Source organism: Chanodichthys erythropterus, chromosome 3 (genome assembly GCF_024489055.1).
Source record: "Chanodichthys erythropterus isolate Z2021 chromosome 3, ASM2448905v1, whole genome shotgun sequence".
NCBI classification, from domain to species: domain Eukaryota; kingdom Metazoa; phylum Chordata; class Actinopteri; order Cypriniformes; family Xenocyprididae; genus Chanodichthys; species Chanodichthys erythropterus.
Window position 1 is genome coordinate 20,372,318 of NC_090223.1, and position 14,568 is coordinate 20,386,885.

The window sequence follows — 14,568 nt, forward strand, 5'->3', positions numbered from 1 at the left end:
ATTCTTGTCACTACAGCTGCTCCGGTTTAGAGAAAATGCCGGACTGTGTAAAACTCGCTCAGGGCGAATCTATGCTAATACACCAGAGTCTGTCAGCAGTCGTGCAAAGTGATGTAACTTTGAACAAAATCTGCAAATGGCTGTTCTGAGACACTGCTTATGATTTATGGAAATTAAAAAAAATAGAGTGGGTGGATTTTTATCATTATAGGTTGGTTGTGTACACACACCGCCGACAAACTTTTATGTTCAAAGTGAATTTTGCATTATATGTGCCCTTTAAATCAACCTGCTTCATGCATTGACTGTAAACTGCCAGTGAAATGAACAAATACAGAAACACAGACTCACGTTGTACAGTGATATTAACAGGATGAGATTTCTCTCCAGATTCAGACTGACACCAGTACACTCCAGTGTGTGATGGATAAGTGTAGCTGATTGTACATGTAGATCCTGTTTGTGATCCTGAGAGTATTGATGAATAATCTTCCAGCCCCTGACTGTCGGTGTATCTTCTGACTGTCCATCCATCAGAGTTACTCTGGTCCTCACAGCTCAGAGAGAGAGAGTCATATGTGAAGTGTTGAGTTCTGCTGGGACTGATGATCAGAGACACTGGAGGAGAAACACCTGACAACACAATTACAGCTGTAATTTTTCAGATTTGAAATTAATGAATAATTACACAGGGACAAATGAGTAATGCATTAATAATACATAACTCTAAAGCAACTACTACTTATTTGTATCAGAATTCTAAAGTTAAAATCATGGTGACCCACTAGTAATCACTCAAATGTTACATTTCCTTCTAAAGGAATTATTAATTATTTGGATCAGTATTCTAAAGCGAAGTTCATGGTAACCCACTAGTATTTAAGTGTTACCAAATAAATCAGAAGGAATTATTTACAAAAATGTACAAAAACCTCAAAAGATTACTATGACTAGTTACTATTCAACCCAACTCAGTTTTATTTATATAGCACCAATAAAAACAACAATTGTTGAGCAGGGTGCTGTACAGTATAACACACTAACACCATGAACCACATAAATTACAGCGCAAAACAAACCAGACACAGCACACATCAACGACAATTAAAAGCCAGAGAAAGAAGATGGGTTTTGAGTTTTGTTTTAAACTCATGTAGTGTAGAGACAGTTATAATAAAACAGGTAAAATATTCCAGAGTTTTGGTTACTAGACAGTTTTCATGTTTCTCACTTTAAAATACTGATCCAAATAACTAGTAATTCCTTCTAAAGGATTTGGTAATACTTCAGTCCTTACTAGTGATCTTCACTTTAGAATTAATTATACATTATGCATTATTCACATTAATTATGAGCCTGTATATAGTAGTTCTTATAAAAAAATAGTAGTTATTGATTATCTAATAACTGATAACTGATCACTATTACTTACTAATTCATTAATCAGAGTTTATTGTTAGTTAATAGTAGTTACTAGAGTGTTAATAATGCATTACTCATTTGTTCCTGAGTAAATATTCATTAATGAAGGATCAGTATTCTAATTCCAAAGTTTCTTTACTAAAGTTTAATCAATTGTTTAAATCTGCATCAACTCACCAGTGACCCACAGTAGTTGTTTGTTGCTGTACAATGTTTTATAGGCTGTTTTTTCTGCTTTACACACATAAACTCCAGTGTGATTTACAGTAGCAGAACTGACAGTGTATTTTCCTCCAGATCCTCTGCTGCTGTCTGAGAGCAGCTTATAACGATCACTGATGTCTGTAAAATAAGAGAATGTGTAGATTTCACTTTAAAGTGGAACTTCAATGATTTAAACACACTTTGAATTGTTATAATGTTGGTAGTAAATGTAAATGAACAGTGTTTACTTATTCTCTGTGTTTCCTGGACAGAGTTATTCATATTTATTTGTCAGCAAAAGTCCACCAGATGAGGCATTTTACAAATGAGACTTCTGACATCTTCAGGGCTTTTGTGAAAACTATAGATTATATTTGTGAAAACTATAGATTATATTTGTGAAAACTATAGAGTACACTTCTGTATTTTTGTATCCTCACTCATGGACAGTCGGATCAACAGAGGTTTATTATCACTGATTGTAACTCACTCCTGCTAAACATTTACTCTCTGAATTCTTGCACCTGGGAACAATACAAGTCTACATGCCCTGTCTCTATTGTTTGGATTCAGAAATCAAGCGTAACTTTAGTTCTGGCAGGTCACGTCAGTCAAACTCGCATCAGCTGACTCCCAGGTGACTCACATCTACCTATACGAATACGACACCTATCACAGCATATCATATATAAGCTCTTCAGCATTATCAGCAGCAGCTATTGCAGTTCTCAGGAGCTAATTACCCTCCTCCATCCCCAGCTCCTCCTCTCGTCAGTCAGGATTGGCCTTATGATTCCCTTGTATCAAGACTCAGCATTCTTGAAATATGTGTTAAATTATTGACATTAATTATATCTGCATATGTTGGTTCTGTTCTGTTTACCTCATAGGGGGGTTATTGCTGCTCTTCCTGCTCTTATCCATGCATGAATGTGCAGAGAGTTCATGACCAGAACAGAATCATACCACCAATACAAACTCTATCAATAATATTTGATGATAGTGGTCCTGACAGAAATATTAATATTTCAGACTTGAATAAAATCATCCAATTCAGATGAAACAACATGAAGCACATCACTGACCTGATGAGAGAGTTACAGTGAACCAGCTGAATATCCAGCCTGTAGAGGAGCTGTTAACCTCACAGATCAGAGTCACTGGATCTCCTTCAGTCAACCACTTCTGAGGAGAAACACTTAACTGGACTTTATCTGAAATAGAGAAATGAAAGGTGCAAAGATCACCCTATGTGTGGTTCAAACCCTCATCCTTTAGGTTAGAAGCTCTGAGCTCAAAGCAGGGTTTCACACCACCTTCATCTACACCAGCAGTCAAAGAGACACACAGTATCAGATAACAAAGTGTTGAACATTGTTGTTGTAGATCAAAGCACTAGGTGGTTTCTGTAGAGTTATTAATATTCAAGACAAAGGAAATGTCAAAAGATGCTTTATTTTTTATATTCTTCATAACAAATTTTGGCCATGCAATATTTATAAGATCATTTTTATGAGTGAATGTTTTTGGTGTTTTTTGTCACACCTCAGAACTGTCTGTGTGGTTTTAGTTCACAACACATGAATCATTATATAACTTGTTTAAAAAGCTGTATTTATAATCATGACACTCATTTACACTGCTGGGGCTGGATTCATGAAAATACTCTTAAGAAATATTTCCAAGAAGTTCGTAAGAATGTTCCTTTGGGGATTTAAGACAGGTTGGAGGTTATCCTAACTTTAAGAAGTTATTTACGATGAATTTTAAGAACATTATTTCCAGAATTATGAATTCTCTCTCTCCTCTACACCTACAGCTGGTGTGTGGTGAACCACTGGTTAGAGGTGTAACGATAAACATATTCACATTGAACTGTTCAGTATGAGGCTTTCGGTTCGGTACACATTACAAACCAAACGATTCATTGGACTAATCCTATGCGATTACCAGACCAGAAATATAAGATCCTTCAATAACCAACAGGTCTGGCGTTTTCACTTTGGGTTCCCTGTAAGTTATGAGGGTGATGGCACGAGAATGGTGGATAAAAAACAACGCTATGTCAAATCTGCTACATGACAATAGGCCACACCAGCAGGAATGCTTCAAACATGTCACCTTATTTACACCGAAATCATCCCTGTGTGTCAATAACTGGAACTAGACGAAAACAAGGAGAAACACACACACTACAAGCTATCCCTGCTGCATTTATTCAAGCATTTACAACTCATTTGAACAGGGCAAAAGACGCAGCGATTGATGCATTTACAGCTGCGGATATGAGATCTTACTCTGTAGAGGAAAACGCAGGTTTTAAGAACGTTCTTAATGTAATTGAGCCCAGTTACACTGTTCCTTCACAAGCCCATTTCAGCCAGACCGTAATTCCTGATTTTTACAAAAAACAAAAGCCCACATAGAGAGCCAATTGACCAAAGCACCAGCGATTGCTCTGACAACAGACGGCTGGACGTCGAGGGCTACACAAAGCTACCTGACAGTAACGGCACATTATCTTACTGCTGAGTGGGAGATGAAAAGCCATGTTCTTCAGACACGCCCTTTTGAGAGTCACATGAGTGAAGATTTGACCAAAGGGTTGGTGGAAGTGTGGAAGTGGGAGCGAGCTAATGTAACGATTCCTGTGACTACTGGAATATAGTTAATGCTGTTGGAGCTGCTGGACTTGGGCCAAAAAAGGGTGCTTTGTACAACAACGGCCCATGTGTTGAAGACAAAACAGGAGTTGCTGCAGCTTCCTTTTCACAAACTCAGCCAAGATTTACCAACTAGATGGATGTCAAGCTATGATTGAAAGATATCTTGAGCAGCAGGCTTCAGTGTGTTCTGCAATGACATACAAAGCTGTGAAGAAAAATATTAAAGACGTGTGTCTGAAAACGACGCGAGACTGGCTGAGAATGTCATCACAGTTTTGAAACCCTGGAAAACTGTGACAACCCTTATGTGTACCGAGGCCTCTCCATGCTGTTCATGACCCATGAGCCAAGCACCAAGTCTGGTCCAAAATGGCAGAGATAAAATTGATCAGGGCAGTGGACTGTATTTCCCTAAAACTAAATTGTTCTTTTCTTTGTATTTGTTTACAACTACTACAATATTACATTTCATTTTTTTATAAGGAGCTGTTTTTGTTTTATATGTTGCTATGAAGACACCCCAGAAGATGGGTCAAGTTTAGCTCTATCATTGTTCAAAGTAAAAAATAGATCATACTTTATGATGTTAGCTTTAATAAATTTAGAAAATGGTAAAAGTCAAGGAAATTTCTCTGGCATTTCTTTATTTCTGCTGTATCAAAATCATACCGAGCCGTGACACCACTGTGTCTTATTGAACTGAACCATGAATTTTGTGAACCGTTACACCCCTACCACTGGTGCTGTTATTCTGTGGCTGTCGTCACATCATTCATGTGGATGATGAACTCTGGTGCTGGAGGAGGAGAAACTCCCTGATATGATTGGAAAGAGCTTTGGATGTACAGTGGAAAGTGCTAAATAAATGTCTCATTCCTTCATTCTTCTTAAATTTTTTCTTAAGAAACAAGATAAGAACTTTCTTAAGTTTAACATTAAAAGTAACATTAAACGTTTTTGGGAATACAAATATTCTTATCTTTTTTTTTCTTAAGTTAGAAAATAATAAGAAAATAACAGTGAAGAATAATTTTCTTCTTCAGAATGTTTTGTGAATTCGGTGCCTGGTTTGTAACACAATGACACATTTGTGATCAAATTTATGAATCAAATTCACTCACCTTCAGTGTGTCCAGAGTAGATGTTTGAAATCAGCACTAAAAATACAAAGTAAAAAAAAAAAAAAAGTCTTAAAAGATTATTTGTATTTGTATTTTCTCTGTCAGACATCTACAGCAGGAATTAACAGGTTTAATTGTTTAGTTTGAAGTTAGTCATTTGACCTTTAAAACAGATATGTTGATCTGCTTTATCAATGCAGAAATGTTTTCTGAAAACAACTGCAATTGCTGAAAAGAGGCAACTTAACAAAAGTCAAGAACTCAAATAAAGCAAACGCTGATCATCATGATGGTGACTTCAAACTAAACATTTTCAACCAAACATCAACATCTAAACCTGGTGATGCTGTCTGTGGAGTTGTTTAATCCTCTGCTGAGATCTTGAAAGATTTAATGTCTTTTATCTTCAGTTGATTTCATCTAAGGCTGTCGCTGAAGAAAGTTGTAGTTTGTGGTCTTATGAATGATTTAAAGAATGGCTGCGTCCGAAAACTGGAAATGCTGCCTTCAGAGGACACATTTCAGGTTGGGAAGGCATCAAGGCACGTCCAAATTCAATGTTAGCTTCACTTCCTGTCTCCTGAGATACCTTCATCTGACTGATTTCTGAAGACAGCATAGATGTATCCTTAACTGCCTTTGATATCCCACAATCCTGTGCTTTCCTTTCTGTAACAGTTGAGCTGGAAAAATAAAGATGGCGTTCGAAAGTTGCATTTGCTGGCCAGTTTGTGAGTAAATGTACATTTTTGACCAACATTTTCCACTTTTGATGTCATTTCTAGTGATAAATTACTACTGTAGTAATTAAATATTTGTTTAGTTCTCACCAAAGCTTGCGGTATATTGCTGTAGATCATTAAACTCTTATGCTGCCTCAGAAGTCTGTCTGAAATCCGTTTCATGAGGTGCCTTCATGCACAAACAATGCCTTACAAGTTATTGCATGATAAGGCAGCGAGACAGCAAGTCAGCTACCTCAGTTTTCGGACACAGCCAATGTTTCAGGAACATCATACTAACCTTTAAATAACGTTCTACTAACATTAAGGAAACTGGACATTTTTATGTTATTGGAAAGTTTCAAATCAACGTTCCTAGTATGTTGAATTGTTCATCAAAATTAAGTTGAAAGAACGTTTGAGGAACATCATACCTTTTCAAATTCATTCCTCTAATGCCAAGAAAAGTGGAAATTTTTTACTTTCCCAGAACAATCATTGAATATTTGGAGAAAGTTCTTGTGTTGAGCAGGGCGGGCGAGAGCCGTGAGGGAACGGAGCGAGGCCGGTGACGCGAGTCTCTCACGGAGGAGCTCTGGAAGCATACGAGGAGGAATGACGACAGTGAAGGACGAGAGGACCAGGCCTGGACTTTATTTTATGTTTTGTTATGTTTGTGTGGCATTACTTGCATTACTTTCGTTTTGTTCTTTGTTTATTTTATATTAAAGTTTGTTGATACAGGAAGGAGGAGGCGGGAACCGGCGAACATTCAAACAAACTTTAATATTAAATAAACAAACAAAGAACAAAATGAAAGTAATGCTGGCAGACCCTCATGGACGTCTGCCGGCCACACAAACATAACAAAACATAAAATAAAGTCCAGGCCTGGTCCTCTCTCATCCTTCAGGGTCGCCACTCCTCCTTTTATGCTTCCAGAGCTCCTCCATAAGAGAATCAAGGCTGGTGCGACTCGCGCCGTTCCCTCACGGCTCTCGCCCGCCCTGCTCGTCACAGTTCTCATAACAAAAATCTGTTAGCCGGGGACAGACTAACATCACTGCTAAAGATCGGTGCTAAACTGCATGTAAATTCTCCTCCTCACAAGATCTCTGGTCAAGCTTACTCATTTTATATAGAGAAATCAAATACATTAACAAGCCACCCAAACGACAGATCAGCCAAATACTGAAATCTAACAATTTTTGAACATGGAGCTGATCAACTTTTATTATACTTTAGGCATTTTATAAATGAATATTCGTCCTTTGCTTGTGAAACACCATCATTCACATGTTCCTCAGCTTCACAACACAGAAATGTTTATTTTATCATCACAGCAGAGAGAACCTGAAATTGATTAAGAAACTTGAAGCCAACAGTCTGATCTAAAGACTGATTAAAGATAAACTCTTACTAACTGCACTAGTGAACATCTACTGAAGACAAACTAGTGAATTTCTACTTCATGGACAGAAAACTGAACAAAACAAACCAACAGAACTGATTCAACAAACAATATTAGAAAGCACAAAACTGAGTGACTGAACAAACAGACTGACTCAAACACAACAGAGTTCATTTCTTTTTCACAAACAGCTCTAACTGCACACTTCCTCTCTCAAGATTATCTTTCACTCATTTATCATGAGCTGGATCTGAAACACTGAGAGCAGCATGAAAAGAAGAAAATAATCCAAGAACACTAATTAATCTCTTGAACCTGTTCAATCCTATTCATAATACGATCAGTTAACATCCAGTGAAAATAATACTCACAGAGCACAAGAGGAAGTTGACTGAGCTCCATACTGACTGAATAATGACAGACGGTTAAAGACACAGACTGAGTTAAAGCCTCAAGACTTCCTGATACCTACAGTCAGATCTTTAGGAACATAATGACAGATTAAAGACATACAAATGAACCTCATGTGTTACAGAAAACCTTCTGATAATGTTGATAATCTTGTAACATGTTTTTAAAAAATGTCACAAAAGTTTATAGTGAAATGTTGTCAGGACTCATTCAGTATCAAACTGAAGAGCAGCAGTTCACCATTTTGAGAATTGATATTCTTTTGTGTTCAATGGAGAAGGAAAAGGAAACTACTTGTATCTGTATTGTAATAATGGTCTTAGCTGTACTTATAACTTTATAAGTGAAGAAGCAGAAACTGGTGAAGGACTGCTGTTCCTCCACACTGGTTAATGCCACTGAGCTGAAAGAGAACAAACCAAACCACAACTATAAGCTCAACTCTATATCGATTCTTTCAGGCCTCTGACAATAAGGGTGTTGAATTTGACGCTGATATATTTGTACCTGTGAACAGTTTAATATTCAAACACCAAGATGTAATGAATTTTATGTCTGTTCCTCTTAATATAAATGTAATGTATAATGTAATATAAATTCAGATACTGCACAGTAAATTCCTCTGTGTTAATTTAACACCGTTCAGTGTTCATTTGGGAACCACCAGCAGGGTGTTACAAGTAACAACGAAACAGTGTTAGAGATAATTAGGTGATTGATTGATTGATTGATTGATTGATTGATTGATTGATTGTGTGATGATTGATTATTATTGAAGAACCCTGATGATAGTGAGCAGAATCACTGGAGGAAAGAGAAACACAACTGACTTCCAGCTACAGCCTAGATCAAATCAACTGAAAATACATTAAATCTCTCTTATTACAAACCAGACCGACTGTCATCTACAGTTCTGTTTGAGAATGAATAGAGGTTTAGTCAATGTTTTATTGAAAATGTTTGGTTGCCATTTTGGTGATCAGTGTTTCATTTAGTTCGGCAGTTTGACACTTTGTTTTTTTATGTCAGTTTGTGGTTTTTGTGACGGTGTTTACCAAATTACATTTGTAATACATTGTGATATGCTATTTATATAAATATAGATTGTGTCATCATAAAATAAAAACAATTGACTAATCTTGATCAAATCTTGACCAAAAGAGGTTATTTGTTAATAATACATTTATATTTTTAAAAGCATTATGGGGAAATTGTACCAAATTACATTTTTAATACATTGTGAGAAACTTGTTTAGACGCACACAGACATCATGAATCAGCATATGAATTTCTAAAGAAATTTCCCCAAAATGCTTTTAAAAATCAAAATTAAGAAAGTCTGATCTATGGCAAGAAGGGGAAAATGTATTAACAACAAACAACCTCTTTGTCAGGAAATGAACACAGACAGAGGATCCAAGTGCCAGTAAAACAATATTTATTGACAGAAGACGCTGTACAATAACTTCACTCCAAATGGGCAGTCGTTGCAGTGAAAGAGACGTGCTGAAGAAATGGCGTGCAGAGGCAGATGAACAGGGTGGCGCAGGGCTGCAACAGGTATCAGAAACCAAGGAATAATCCAATCCAGACGCGGGCACAAGACGACAGTCCAGAACTCCAGGAAATCAGGAGGTGAAACACAGAAGCACAACACCGGGACAGCCTGCAACGAACTGACAAAGACACCATGAAGACAAGCACGAGATATAGCAAACACAGAACAAGACACGGCTGGCAGCACATCACAATCAAACAGGTGGGTGACGCCCACACAATCACTCACTCAGTACAACACACACCACAACCACACGAGGGCGAGTAAGTGAACCCATGAACCGTGACGCTCTTTTGGTCAGTGATGAGATTAGTTAATCTTTTTTCCTATATCACCTGATCATCTTAATGGCTTCCTTTGTAACAAACTGTTATAAAAACCACAAACTGACAGACATTTCAGGTCAGAGGTCAGATTGGGATCGTAACATTCATCTATATAAATAAAGGTGACTTGACTTGAATTATCAGTGTTCAGAATCGACACTCAGAGGCTGTTTCAAATCACACCCTATACCCTCATTCACTATTCCCTACACTACTTTACTGATATAGTCCACTTGACAGAGTGAATTCAGACACTGATGAACACCTGCTGTTAACAAACAGAATCACTGAAGGAAAGATAAACAACAAGAACAGAAAAAGAAAATCAAGAACTACAACAGACTGAAGATAAAATGCATTAAATCTCTTAAGATCTCAGCAGAGGATGATTAAACAAGTGCACAAACATTAACAGCTTCAGGTATTACTAATTAGTTTGACTTCCCGTCAGTCGTCTAAAGAAGTTCTCACTGAGAATTATCAGAGGTTTAGATGTTTTATTGAAAATAAAACAAATCCATTTTTGATAAAATATTTAAAGCACATTTGTCAAGAAAAGCCAAGAGAAAATGCAGTAATTTGTTAACAAGTTATGAAATAAAATATCTAGCTTCCACCAGACCGTCTTCCATATTCAACTTAAGAAGAATGTGTAAAACTCTTGCAGTTCACAAAGCTTACGCTACATCCTACGTCTGCCCTATTCGGCTTACAGAAAAAGTGTAACTGAAGCGACGCCAGCTGACACTATCTTTGTAACTTGAATACAGAAGGTGGTCCGGAGGAAACTAGATATTTTACTTCATAACTTGTGTAAGGCCCGCCCAATCGGCCCAATGGCGGTTTCCCACCGGGCGGGGAAGGTTTCTTGCGCGTTCCGTCTTTTCAGCGTGGCAAAGTAGTTTAATTCCAAATAATCTCTTATCTGACTCCATGTTATCATGACCTCGAATTTAGTTTAAAATGTCAATTGATTATTGGTCATTTGTATAATAATTTAGCTTTACATTTGAATACTCTATTTAACTCTTTACTCTTATTGTTCTCGTTCATTCGGTTCTCAGAGTCGCACAGGGTCCCCGCACTGGCCATTAATTAATTATGCGGGCCCACGATCACAAACTCGCCAGTCTTGGTCATTAGACAGAGGTAATTGACTATACTATTTAGAAGGCTGCTTTCATGCTTGCTCTGTCTAAAAGTATTTGTGTAGTCCCCTTAGATCTGTATACACTTGAATTAAAGTAACACTAACTCTAGTCAGAGGTCATAACCACTATTTACAGGGAAGTCGACCAATATTACTTCTCTTATAATAGCTTTGGTTTGGTTATGCTATGGTTTTACCATGTACACTTAGCTAGAGTAACGTTACAATAAACAGAGGTAAGGCTCACCCTATTTAGGTTGGTCGATCAACATTTGTTGCCTAAACAGAAATTCCCTTTTTAGCCTTTACAGACTAAGTACACTTGAACTAATGCCAAGCGTTAGTCGGAGCTCTAAAATCACAGTTAGTGTGCCCTATGCTCCACTCAAAACTGGACTTTAGTCCGTTACTAACCTGACGCAGATTTGCGGTAACAATGGATACATCGTAATCTACTGAAGTCAATAATTTCAGAGTAAGTCAGAATAAATCAAATGTGACAATTTATTAGTCAGGTAAATGTATCATGCCAATTACATAATCAATGCAAAGGTGATCAATACCTGGGACACCCAGCAATAAGGGCTCGTCTGAATACAGAAGCGCGCCGAGCCTTTTGCAACATTTCTTTAAATACTCAGACCAAGACAAAACATCCCCCAATGTGGGGCATGAACTTACAATCAGAATTTGCATTGACTAGGGTCACAGACCTCAGGGGTTCGCACCTTGCTGTGGAACAGGAGGTAATTTGGAGATCAAAACCTTGGGAAAGGGACACACCCATGATTGCAACCAAAGTATCTCTAAAACTCTTAAAACCTTTAATACCTTTGGTTTACCTTTATGTAGACGAGACCTTTGTACCAGTTGCACTGAGACATTTCAAACGATACCAAACATTGTATAGCATTCTTTGATGATTGTTCACATTAAACCAGATAGATTTTGGGTGAATTCTAGGTCATCTCTGTATGTAGAGAGAAGAGATGGGGGGAGAGGGAGAAGGGAGTGAACTGTAGATTAAGGCAGATGCTGAGGAGTGATTGACTCAGTGTGACTGCGTCTCGGGTGGGGATGCTATTTTCCAAGAGAGAGTTCAAATGGTAATTTTCTTTGTTTTCTCAAAGAGTAGCCCTTTTGGTCCAGGCACTCTGGCATCAGTCTTACACTTGTTAAATATGGATTTTTTTTTTTTTTACACAAATGCATCAGTTAGATTCAGAAGGCCTTTGTTATCCCCTCGGAGTCGTGTGGAGTACGTTTATGATGGATGGAAGTGGATGGAAGCACTTTCTTCAGCTCATACTTGTGGGTCCTGTTCACTGCCATTATGAAGCTTGATGCGTTGGGATATTTATTATATCTCAGAGAGTGTTTGTCAGACAGAAGAAAGTCATATACACCTAAGATGACTTGAAGGTGAGTAAAGCTTGAGCTAATTTTCATTTGAAAGTGAAGTTTTATTTAGCTTGTTTGCTGTGCACCCTGTGGGGGGTAATTGAGAATGAATGAAGGGAAGTCACATGAGAGGAGACAGTGCCTCCATCACGCTTTGATTGGATGAGATCGACTGGTCATGATTGGTTAGCGTGATTGTTTTCGTGCGCATTTTCATCAGCCTAAATCAAAGTACACATTACACAGAGTGATCAGAGAGACGACTCCTTATGCTTTTGAATCGCTCTTGCTGTACTTCGACGTCAAACACTGATCGGTCTGTGCGGCACTGCTTCAAGCCAAACAATAATATTGATGGCATTAATAGGAAAAATAATTAAAACGTTTCACTGCTTTGTGTCACATCAAATTAAAACTTGAAATTTTCTGAAAACATGATGGCTGTGGGGTTTTAGAGAGCAATCAGCTTGGGGAAATAAAAGGTACATCTTTGTGTCTGTGACCAGTTTATACAAGCTTGATAACAGCTGAAGTTGACTATTAAAAAGAAAAGTGGAACATTAGCTCACAAATAATATATAGTTTAAATTGTTACTGCTTTTAGTTATTATTTTGGAATAAATGTAAAAATACTTAAACTATCTTGATGAAATTTATACTTGGTTTTAATAAAAACACTTTAGTATAATGGTCCGCCATTAATAAGTAAGGACTAATGAGTAGATCTACATTAACACTTCAGCTACTACTATTAACTAATATAGAAACAAACTTAACTAATCAGTAAGTAATATCAAATTTAGAAGATAGTTCCTTATTAGCTAATCTATAATTACCTATTGAGATTACCATCATTAATAACTATTAACTAACGGAAAATCGTAAAGAACATTATTGTGTGTCTGAGATGTAATCAGTCATCATTTTTACTCTGAATATAGTCATAAAATGCATCAATAAATTACTTAATTTTTACCTAGTCCCTATGCAGGAACTCCTAGTGATCAGGACCATTATTTTAAAGTGAAAAAAACATCTTTTTCACTTTAAAATAATGGTCCTGATCACTAGTAGTTCTTGAAGAATAACTAAGTACTTGAGTTATTAGTGATGCATTTTATGACCACGTTGAGAGTAAAAAAGGAAAATCTTCAAGAACTACTAGTGATCTGGACCATTATTTTAAAGTGAAAAATATGTTTTTCACTTTAAAATAATGGTCCTGATCACTAGTAGTTCCTGCATAGTGACTAGGTAACACTTGAGTGATTAATGATGCATTTTATGACCACGTTGAGAGTAAAAAAAGACAATTGCTCACATCTCAGACACTTTAATGTTGTGATTAGTAATTAATTAGTAATTCTTTATAATTTGTCATAGTTACCTATTAGTTCTTAATGATGCCAATCTCATTCTCTAATTATAGATTAGCTAATAAGGAACTATCTTAGTCCTAAATTTGATATTACTTACTGATTAGTTAAGCTTGTTTCTACATTAGTTAATAGTAGTAGCTGAAGGGTTAATGTAGTACTACTTATTAGTCCTGCATTAATTCCTGCATATGATGGACCATTATTATAAAGTGTTACCAATAGAACATTACATAAGTCTAGTTATTGCAAAAATAGAATTGTATTTGGTCTCTATTTGTGTAATGTTTATTTAACCAGGAAAAATTAATAATAATGTACACATTTACATTTTATATTAAAAAATTGAGGATTTTGTCTCCTCATTTTAAACCACCACTACACACCAAAGGGTCAGGCGCGCAGATGACACTGGGGACGGGGGGACATGTCCCCCCAGATTCATAGTGACCCGATCCGTCCCCCCCTACGAACGGGGCAGAGCAAGGTGACACACAATAATAATCTACACCGGTCACTATTACTTTGTAGTCACGTTCTCACTACACGCTGTTCTGCTGTCAATAAACACACGATACCTGACGTTTACGCTCTGTGTGTGTGTGTGTGTGTGTGTGTGTGCGCGCGCGTGCTTGGCTTGCTACGACTCCTGAGTGACGCCGGAGGGTTGCCAGGTTACAACAAAACCCACCCAATTGCTACTCAAAACAAGCCCAATCGCGTTTCAGGGGGACTGCTTCCCCGGTAAAAATCACATTTGGTGTTGCTTCAACCCGCGACATGAAAAACAGCCCGCGGAA

General features: G+C 37.3%; 1 pseudogene; it reads right to left on the reverse strand.

Moving 5' to 3' along the window:
* LOC137004028 (Fc receptor-like protein 5) overlaps positions 1 to 14,568 on the reverse strand; it is a 36,475-nt pseudogene that overhangs the window by 13,677 nt on the left and 8,230 nt on the right.